Raw genomic sequence first — 9,876 nt, forward strand, 5'->3', positions numbered from 1 at the left:
CAGACTTATTATGACTCTAGTTCCAAAAGTGAGAACAGATGAGCAGAAGGCAACTTAGAAAGGTACTTTGAATGCCAGGTGCATCAGTATTATTTAATGAATTAATTCTACAAAACTGCAAAGCAGAGCTGGAAATACATCTCATATGACCGGCAATTATGTTTATTCATACAAACCCAAGGACATGCAGGAAAGTTCATCAAGATGGAAATAACATGCAAATTAAATAATATATTAGGAATGTGACTTGCAGAGGTTTCTAGAAAAAGAATGCCCCCCTGTAATTTTCTGTCTTGAACTACGAAGAAGGAGGCCAAGCCATCATGGTTATTCTTAGCATAAATTCAGAACTGAATTTCTGTCAGATGAAACCAACTCGAACAGTTCTATAGAATCACAATCAAGAGAGATATTTAACTTTGAACAAATGGTCTGAGGAAACACAATTTTAGGTAAGTCATTAGAAAAAGCAGCTATGCCCTGAGGAAGAAAAGCTGGAAAATCCCTTATTTTAATGTCCCAATCCTTTGATGCCCCTTCCTGCAACTTAGCTTTGTAGATCTACTGTGAAGACAGCCAAAGCAAGAAAGAGAAAATGCATTCTTGTCATAATTTTTTTTATAGTTTTGCTTTATAATAAAGAACTTGACTGGTTAGACTGAACTTGCTGATTTTATTTTAAACACTAGACATTGAAAAGTAACTTGAATTTGACAAAATAAAAGTACTTTCACTCTTTCAGATATATCTAATCCAAATAAAGCAGAGATGAAGAAATCCTGGGCTGTCAGCATCTGAAACAGTTTTAAATTTGTCAATCACAAGAGTCATTGCAACTCCCACAGTGCTGAAAGACCCATTCTGGAGGGGTTTTCTTCCTTGTTTTGTTTTGTCAGTGATGTGGGGGAAATAGGCAGAGGTATCTCCTGGCAAGTGTTAACCAGCACCCCTCTGGTTAGGAAACAACCTGGTGACTTCTAGTAGCTGTGGTCTGTCCTACTTCCAGAGCAGAGCAGCTGCACTACACTGACCTGCATTAACTGGCTAAGAATACCCTCGGCTCAGCTGACTGCAAAGCAGGATTTCAGCATAAAGAGCCAAGTTACATCAGAAGATTTGCCTCAGTATGGCAGCAGGCATCTCCTTGAAAGAGATGAAACCCGATTTTTCCCTCTAATTCACTATGCCTGGTTCCTGTAGCCCACAGATAAATTTGTAATGATTAATCAAGTACTTACACAGCTCTTGACAAAATTTCTCAAAGTATCTACTCACAGTCAGCTTTAATCAGAATATCTTACTGCTACTATTCTTTTTTTTTTTCCAGCATTCTTTTGTGGAGAGGAAGCTGGGATTCAGAGTTCTGCTGTTTTTTCACAAGAAATAAATCTTTTGATCTGTCTGACACAGCAAGAAAATAACATTAAACTGTGCTGAAGCAGAGTGTTAATCACAGATAGCTATTAAGCCTTAATCTGTGATTAGCTGAAAGCACTCCATAATTTTAGCATCTTGTTTTTTATCCTATCAATATCTTGGTAATAAAATGAAAGTACTGTCTGGAATATTTAAAAAAAGGGTCTATCCAGAATATATGAACAAATTTCAATTAATTTATTGCCTTTTTTTTGACAAGTGTAGAGTGTCAAATTAAGGAGCATATCCTGTTTGAAATACTAGAAAAAAATCAACCTCATTGACATCTATTTTAAATGCTTACAATCTCCCATCCTGAAAAAATGTGGACCCTGAGCTTGTAGATTTTTAAAATTTCTATGACCTCTAAAACCTTTATTGAAACATGTTTCATGATGAAATTGGAACCCTCTAGGTGTGTAGCAGACTCATAGCATAGCACACAGCATATACTGAATTCTGAATAGCTGACTTCAAATATTTTTTCATAGATATTGCAGCACAGCACAATTACGAAGGTGACAATAATAAAAATTGTTCCAAGTTTTCCTTGACTTTCAGAAGGAAAGAAGACAGCAAGTTTGTATACAGCTTTCTGGACTGTGAGGTGCTCTGCCTGGACACCTCTCTGGCCTTGGCCAAGTTTCTTACAGATCTTTTTCACAGAATTCCTTTCATACGGATCACATCCAAGGTAACTTGGCTGTGTGATACCAGAGCTACTTTTGAGATGTAATTCACACTTAGTAAATAACTAAAAGTCCACCATGCAAATTCTTTCTAGAATCAGGTTTATCAAATTAGCACAAATTTAAGCAGTTGTTCGTCAAGATTCTTCAATTCTTTCCATTTCTGTGCCCTCTTTAAAGTAGAATGATTGAGGTTATTGCAAACCCAGTATCCTCAATAGAAATGTGTAATTGATTTTCTTTAACCTAATCAGTTCACCCTGATTCCAGCTATCACTGCTTAGCAAACCTACTTTCTCAGCTCTTTACACAACTAAAATTCCATTCACAACTAAATCTGAAAGTGTGATCTCCATACCAGATTGCTCTCTCTTTCCCTGATTTCTAACATAAGCCTGTCTAGGAAGGATTTTTTCTCTTAGTTTCTAGGAAATGTGCTTATAAAGAAGGAGATGCTTTGGAAGTGTTCCTGAACTATGAAGGCCGCTCCAATAATTTTTCTTCTTCCTTTTGCTGAAGTCACCAGAGAATTTGACCCAAAGACATCTTCTCTGTAGAAAATCTACCTAATGCCAAAATACATCTTTCTTATCTGCTTAAGACCCAGGACTAGAACTTACCTTCTGTGCCTCTGTTTAAAATGAATTGAAAATTTATTTGCTACTATCAACTTTTCTTTCATGTCATAATCACCTAATTCAACTTTGAAAAATCATCCGAATCAGTAATTTGCAAAATCAATGCTATTGCATCAAGAATGTTAGTGAAGTACAGAACACATCCTTTGTGACATAATTACCAATAGTATCCAACAATTAGAAGGTGGCTTGAAGGAGAGTTTTGTCTCCCAATCTACCAGGCACACAAAATAAGGTATGTAAGTGCTCCATACATGCCTACCCTTGATAGTAAATATGCAGCAGTGCTCAGCTGTTACAGGTACTAAACCCCCAACCCTTACTGTTACACTGAATTCAACTCCTAGAACTTGAGTATGTACAGGGAAAAATGTGTCAGGTTTATTTCCATGCTCACTGATACTGGAGCTCTATTAAGTTATTTTTTTAACCATGTAACTTTACCATCACTATTGTTTTTAACATCTTCATGGGAAGTCTAGGGTTTTTGTTTGTCTAGGGACTTTTTAGTCAAACCTTCTGCTGTCTGGAAGGGCTTTTTCTCCAAGCTTCTTGTCCTTCTGAATTAGGATCTATTGAAACTTATGACTATGAATAGAACAAAGTTCTTAACTATGGATAATAAAAGTTACAGCTGCCACCATACCTCTTGTTCTCCCTCCAAAGTTAACAGTTTTATGTAACCGTTCCTGATTTAAGGGAGCTCTGATGGACATGACATTCCCCTGTCACTCTCCAAGCCAAGTAACTGTGTCCTGGTCTTTTGGTCCCATCCCAGACAGAGACCACACACATTTCCACAAACAGGCACCACAGTCATCATAAAATGCTCTTAAAACAAAGAGCACAACCAGAGAGTGAAAGAAACACTTTTAACTTGGTGGAAGACAAAGTGTCTTGTATAGCTCAGTTGGCACAGGTATGATGCTTGATTTGTACATAAAATTTCAGCTAATAAGTACAAAAATATGCATTTATTCTGGGAAAGTGTAAAACATTATATACGGTCTAAAACTATAAAGAAAATGTGTTTTATTTCAGTCATAAGGGAATGTTAAGATGAGGAAAAATTTAAAATATCAAATTTGAATTGTTATAAGGTTAACCTATTAATTTAGCACCACCAACAAACAAACACCACATAAATTACTTTATGATAAGACTGAACAATTATTCTGGGACCTTATTAATCTCGCATGAATCCAGGCCTTTCCATGCTCATTCTCTCATCCCTCCTATGCAGCTGAGCTTTACACATCTATACAAATATAATATATATGTTATATATATATATATAAAATAAAATTGGCTTTTGTTAGTAGTGCAATTGTCGACTTTAGCTATAACAAATATATAGTTGTTCAACAGTAAGTCCCTTTAGAATTCCTTCTGAGAGAAATGACTGACAATTTTCACAGTCCCTGACACATACTTCAAGAACCATAAACTTTTAGGAAAAGAACATGTACACACAGCCCATGGTCCATGCAATTATTGCTGCCACCTGCAGTTCTTCAGTACAACTACATTGTATGAGATCGATTTTGTTCTTTGCCTCTTAAGTAACTTCTTCACCAGAAAAATATTTCTTCTAAGTGACTATTGATCCTATTTCTAGAATGAATCACCTTTTCTTGTGACCTACGGATCTTATGATCACTTTGGCTTCCAGCAAGCAATGAGAAAGCACAAAAGAACACAACCTGGGAAATAGTTTTAAGAAAACATGAAGCTTTGCTCCGACAGATATCCATTCCCAGCTTTACATTTCATTATGATAACACAGATTTTACATGCATAATTCCATGTGTTAAACCAAACTAGTCATCTATCACCACATCTTTATACTTACATCATTCTTCTGAAATCTCATGTTAAGCAGTTTCAGTTGGTGCTGTTTTGTTTTCCTTCAGTAAACCCTGAAGCACTGAGATAACATGGCAAAACTGACTCAGAACTCAAACAAAATTAATTTTAAAGCAATGCTATAAAAGCATTAAGGCTACAACACCAAACACTCAGAAGTTACGTTAAATGCTGGAATTCAAATTCTCTATGCAAACGTTTTTTAATTTCTTTGTGGTTTATTAAAAAAAACCAAAAAAAATCTTCAGCAACACAGAAAAAACCTTTGATTGAATGAAGAATAAACCCCAGTTTTCCTGCATGTTATTTCAACACTTTGAACATTAAATACCTTCCTTTCAGCTTTTACTTTGTTCTTTTTAAATATTATAACTTTCACATAGCAAGGAGTTCCATGAAATTGTGTAATTAAAGATTCTATGAGGATGCAAATGTATACAGAGACCAAGCACAGGACTAATCCTTAGGAAACCAGGAAATGCACATTGGAGACATTCTGGTAAGGAGTGTCCTGTTGGTGAGTCAGGTTAGCTGTGTCCCCTCACAGCTCCTTGTGCCCCCAGCCTCCTTGATGGGCTCAGTGTGAGGAGCAGAAAAGGCCTTGATGATGTCCAAACACTGCTCAGCAAAAACATAAACATCTATGGGTTATCAACGTTGTTTGCAGCACAAATTCAAAATATAACTCCATGCTGGCTGCTGTGAAGAAAATTAATTCTACCCCAATAAAAACCAGCACAACCTCTTGGTTGAAAAATGGATCTACCTTGCTCAGAATTTCCTCCAAAATTAACTCTGACATGAACCAAGTTAAGAACTAGTCCTTTTTTTTTTCCTGCCAAAAAGTGAAGCAATACAAAACTGGGATGAGTTAAAATAGAGTAACCATAGGAACAAAATGTCTATATTTGCTAGCCCTCACTGCATAACAGAACAGGTTATTCACAAGTCATGAGGAAAATATGTGTTTTACACAGGCACAGAGGAACTCGGATTAAGCAGAGCTGGGAAAACTTAGATGGTTTGGTATGAGATTACATTCTCCCAGTGCACTTGTCAAACAACTTTGACAAAAGAAATCAGTCTGCTTTTGAAAGCTGAATAACACAACCACAAAAGAGAAAACAGAATGATGTGACTGGAGATTAGACAGCATAAAGGCATGTGACCCTGCAGACATATGCAAAACCTTCCATAGGTCTTCCTAAACTTGAAATGACATATTCAGACATAAGTCTGAATCACTGGATTCACACTAATCAAGAGATTATATAAAGGAAAACACTTTCTTAAACATCTTGAATATTATTATAAAAGTGGCACCCTTAAAATTCTAGACACCTCAAAAGGAGAGCACACAAGCAAATTTAGTAGGACATTGCTGGATAAAACGCTTGGACAGATTTCCATATATTGCAATACTTTAGGTGTTCTCTGAAGTACAGAAGTTACTTTGGTGCAAATACATGTTAGAAAGCATTTCCATGGCATCTGAATGTTAGAGGGTTTCAGCCTAAAAGGCACATCCCATAGTATTTATACAATACCACAACTATTTATTAATCTGAGAAAAACCATGAAAGTTACATATTATGTCTGTAAGTGCCACACTTAATCAGGGCAGTGGTAAAGAGCCATTAGGCTGCTCTATGGAAGCAGACAACCAAAGCAGCTGTCAGATCACTGAAATCAGAGGCACTGTGCAAAGAAAGGAACTCAGGGGAGCATTTTGGTGCACAGGCACTGCATACAGGCATACGTGTTTGAGAGAAAGGAAGAGAAATGCATTGAGAAGCACCCCAAAATCCGGCTTGAAGACAGCACAGAAAACAATCAGCCAAAGTAAGTACCAAGAAGGTGACCCAGACATAAGTGCAGGACTCTCAAGCCTGAGCGCTGGCTGAAATCCAACTTTTTCAGTGGCTCAGAATGGTGAGCAAATAACCTCACCCTTACAGTCTGATTTCTCCTGTGGGCTGAGCAGCAGCTCATTTATACACCCTTTCATGTTGTTGACACCACGATTAGTTTTTCCACCTAATTAAATAACCTGCAGGATGCTGTATTTTGGCCAATTGCTTGGGTCAGAGCTGGAGCAGCGGGACTGAGAAGGGCAGAGTCCTTTAAGACATTGCACCAATGCATGTACTGATCCAGATGCTGCAGGACCTGCAGCAAGACAAGCTGCAGTTTTAATTCTTTGGCATTCCTACATGTTTTACATGTGTGCTTAATGTATCTTGTCAGAATACTGAAAACTCTGAAAAACATAATGCTACAACAAAATCAAGCCAGTGGACCCCAATTCAATCATATTTGCTTGTCTGGGTTAAAACTGCAGGATAACCAATGCAAAGGACATGAAATACAGCATGAGGATTTTTGATTAAATGTGTTAATGGATCTAAGTATTGGAATATTAATTCACGCTAGCCAGTCTATTTTAGATGCTCAACTTGGAGAAGGGCGGGTTAGGCAACTTAAACTTCAATCCCCCAAAGTCAGATGGATGTTAAACTAGACAGGAGTCTGGGGCACATCTAAAAGCCAAAAGAAAATGGGAAGAAGCTGCACCTGAGACGGGTTTTTGCAATTGAAAGAACATTCTTTTTATTCCTCAAATAAACAGCCATTCTTTAGAGCAAGGAGATTTGTCTGAATTCATGCTTACATCAGTGCATAATTTTAACATGTAGTTTCTCTGGGTATTTATATCCTCAAAAATGGATCAGCTCCAAGAAGAAAGTTTTAGAAGTCTGGTCTGGAACACATGGGATGCAGATCATTCTCCTGAGATGTGGAAGATCTGCATTTAACTCCCTGCTCCCAATCAGGTCATTCAGGATATAAAAATACCCGCCCTGCTAAATGCTGCAATCACAGAGCTGCTCGGTAAAATGAGACATGTACATATCAAAGCCTTTATGCAGGATATGTAAATGTATGTACAAAGGTGTCTCTTGCAGTGCCCTTTGAACATCAGCCGAGATTTCCCGGATGAACTGGCAAAGGCCATGCTCAGGCTGAGAATCCCAGCTTTGGGTTTCAGGCTGTTACAAACCCAACAGCACTGGCCTACGCCTCATGTCTACTATTAGCACTTAAATCCTTAAGTAACTGCATAGCTATGTAGGTCTGCTGAGCCGCTTGGCTTCGGTCCCACGGCTCTTTTTACCCCGTGCAAGTGCACAGACCGAGAGGCAGAATTTTATTAACTCCCAGACTTATACCTGCTGCGTGAGAACCGGTGTTACTTTCCCTGAGCAGGCGAAACGCGTTACCACAGCATCCCTAAGCTGTGACTCATCCGGCTACGCCCGGCAGCGCGCCCGGATCCTGCCCGGCGAGCAGGGCAGGGGCAGCGGTGCCGCCCGCCCGGCCGAGGGCACGGCAGCGGCTGCACGGCCGCACACAGAGCCGCACACCTCCAGGGCCGCACACAGAACTACACATCTCCACAGCCGCACACAGAGCCGCACACCTCCAGGGCCGCACACAGAACTACACATCTCCACAGCCGCACACAGAGCCGCACACCTCCAGGGCCGCACACCTCCACCTGCGCACACAGAGCTCCACATCTCCACAGCCACACCGCTCCACAGCCGCACACAGAGCCGCACACCCAGAACCGCACACCTCCACGGCCGCACACAGAGCTCCACACCTCCACCTGCACACACAGAGCCGCACATCTCCACAGCCGCACACCCAGAACCGCACACCTCCACAGCCGCACCGCTCCACCTGCGCGCACACAGAGCCGCACACCTTCCTGGACTCCTGCACCCCCGCACTCCTGCACAGCCACGCAACTTAAATCCTTAAGTAACTTGAATCTTTGAGCTGGCACAACTGCGCCTGCATACCTGAGCACCTGCACAAACACACTCCGTCCGGCACACTCCCGCACCTGCACCCCGCACTCTCCAATCCTCACACACCCGCACCCCGCACACCTGAGCGCCCTCACACACCCGCACCCCGCACTCTCCCACCCTCACACACCCGCACCCCGCACTCTCCCACCCTCACACACCCGCACCCCCCACACCTGAGCGCCCTCACACACCCGCACCCCGCACTCTCCCACCCTCACACACCCGCACCCCCCACACCTGAGCACCCCCGCGCCCCCGCAGGCCGGCGCACCGGCCGCGCAGCAGAGACAGGGGTTCAGCACGGGGACACAGAGAGGGTCACCGCCGCCCCACACCCCAGTCCCGGGCCGTTCCCGGCGGGAGCGGGGGGTCACCCCGGGTTTTCCAGGCCCTTCCCGGCCGCTCAGCGGGGGGGGGGGGGGGGGAGAGACCCCGGCCCCGCCCCTCCCCTTCTAGGACGTTCGGAGCGGGGCTCGGCAGCGAGTGACGTCATCCGGCACTCGCGCAACAGTCCCCGGCCCCGCCCCTTCAGCACCACCCCGCGCATGCGCCCGCCTCCTTCCTTCTTTCCCCTCCCCTCGGATTCCCGGCCGAGCCAATCGCTGGGGGCGCAGAGGGGCGGGGCGCGGGGGGCGCGCGCGCTCGCGCCCATTCAGCCGCCGGCCCCGCGGCGCCTGTCGCGGACGGCTGCGATTGGCTGCGAGCGGCACGGCCCCGCCTCTCGGCCGGCTTGTTCCGCCCCCGCCTCGCGGCCCCCTCCCCGCGCCCCCCCGCGCCGGCGGTGAAGGTTCCCGATGGTTCTGGAAGGAGGCGGATCCCGCCGTATATAAATGGGGCGGGCTGTGGGGAGCGCGCACTAGAGAGCCTACAGCGGAGCGCTCGGGCTGTGTCACAGCGTCAGTGAGGAGAGCAGCGCCCCATCCCCCTGCCAAGGTGAGCGATGGGGGCGGCAGCCGGCGGTGGATCGGTGCAGAGAGCGTTTTCCGACCGAGCCCCGCGGCTCGGTGCCTGGGGGCGCGGGGCTCGCCTTCGGGGTTGCGTGGGGAGTGAGGGTGGGGTGTGCTGTGGAGCCGCGTGGCGCAGGTCGTGCTTCCCTCTGTGCTTCTTTAGGTCCTGGGAAAGGTGATTTGGGCTTGCAGTTTGGGTATGGCTGAAAGGGAGATGGGGGTTGGTGATTCTGAACGCAGCTTGCTAAATCTGCGTTCCGGTAGGAATGGCGGTGGGGAAGCCGAGCGGCTCCCTGGGGGGTTCCGCTATGGCAGCGGAGCGGGGCCGCAGAGGGCGGTCGGGGAAGGCTGCTCGTGTCCCGCGGTGCGGCTGCAGCGCCCCCTCCGCCCCGCAGCGTGCGCGGGAGGGCTGCGGGGGCCGAGCCGAGCACGCCCCGGT

At 44.4% G+C, this 9,876-nt stretch overlaps 1 long non-coding RNA gene across 1 annotated transcript; it reads right to left on the bottom strand.

Annotated features, from left to right (window-relative positions):
* Positions 1-74: 74 nt before the first annotated feature.
* Positions 75-8,543, bottom strand: LOC135302624 (uncharacterized). The gene is made up of 2 exons (XR_010364216.1): positions 8,357-8,543; positions 75-8,282 (listed from the first exon to the last, which is right to left on the bottom strand). It is a non-coding gene; the product is annotated as an uncharacterized LOC135302624 (long non-coding RNA).
* Between the last annotated feature and the right edge of the window lie 1,333 nt (positions 8,544-9,876).

This window comes from Passer domesticus, chromosome 6 (genome assembly GCF_036417665.1).
Source record: "Passer domesticus isolate bPasDom1 chromosome 6, bPasDom1.hap1, whole genome shotgun sequence".
NCBI classification, from domain to species: domain Eukaryota; kingdom Metazoa; phylum Chordata; class Aves; order Passeriformes; family Passeridae; genus Passer; species Passer domesticus.